This window comes from Myotis davidii, unplaced genomic scaffold (assembly GCF_000327345.1).
Source record: "Myotis davidii unplaced genomic scaffold, ASM32734v1 scaffold1914, whole genome shotgun sequence".
Classification (NCBI taxonomy): Eukaryota; Metazoa; Chordata; class Mammalia; order Chiroptera; family Vespertilionidae; genus Myotis; species Myotis davidii.
The window spans coordinates 81,078-81,780 of record NW_006285311.1 but is presented as its reverse complement, the minus strand read 5'-3'; the positions used below and the strand labels follow the sequence as shown (position 1 = coordinate 81,780).

Sequence of the window (703 nt, the reverse complement as noted above, 5' to 3'; positions counted from 1 at the left end):
CGGAATTGAACCTGGGACCCTTCAGTCCGCAGGCCGACGCTCTATCCACTGAACCACACCAGCCAGGGCTCCATTGATTTCTAGAGAGAGTGGAAGGGAGAGGGAGAGACAGAGAGACACATCGATGGGTTGCCTCCTGCACGCGCCCCCGACCAGGGCCTGGGCCGGGGGGATCCTGCCACCGAGGTCCGTGCCCTTAGCCGGAATCGAACCCGGGACCCTTCGGTCCACAGGCCGACACTCTATCCACTGAGCCACACCGGCCAGGGCTTGTTATTTTGTGTTTGTTTGTTCTTTAATATATATTTATTACTTTCAGAGAGGAAGGGAGAGGGAGAGAGAGAAACATCAACGATGAGAATCACTGATCAGCTGCCTCCTGCAGGCCCCACCCTGGGATCCAGCCACGACCTCTCGGTTCCTGGGTCGATTTTCAGCTCAGCCCCTGAGCCACTCCTCCGGCTGGGCCGGATCGAAGAGGTTATTCTATTTATTTTTTTATAAACCCTCCCCCGTGGATATTTTCCCGTTGGTTTTTAGAGAGAGGGTAAGAGAGAGAGGGAGAGGGAGAGAGAGAGAGGGAGAGAGAAACATCGATGTGAGAGAGACACATCGATCGTGAACCCGAGAGGTTAAACAACATCCCAGCGTCCGGGTCCCGGGGAAGGTCGCCCAGAGACACGGCCACGGCCTGTGACACAGA

At 55.9% G+C, this 703-nt stretch overlaps 1 protein-coding gene across 1 annotated transcript in view; it reads left to right on the top strand.

Moving 5' to 3' along the window:
* Window positions 1-703, top strand: part of LOC102754209 (A disintegrin and metalloproteinase with thrombospondin motifs 7) — a 16,949-nt gene that overhangs the window by 9,450 nt on the left and 6,796 nt on the right. The gene's annotated exons all lie outside the window — the stretch shown is intronic.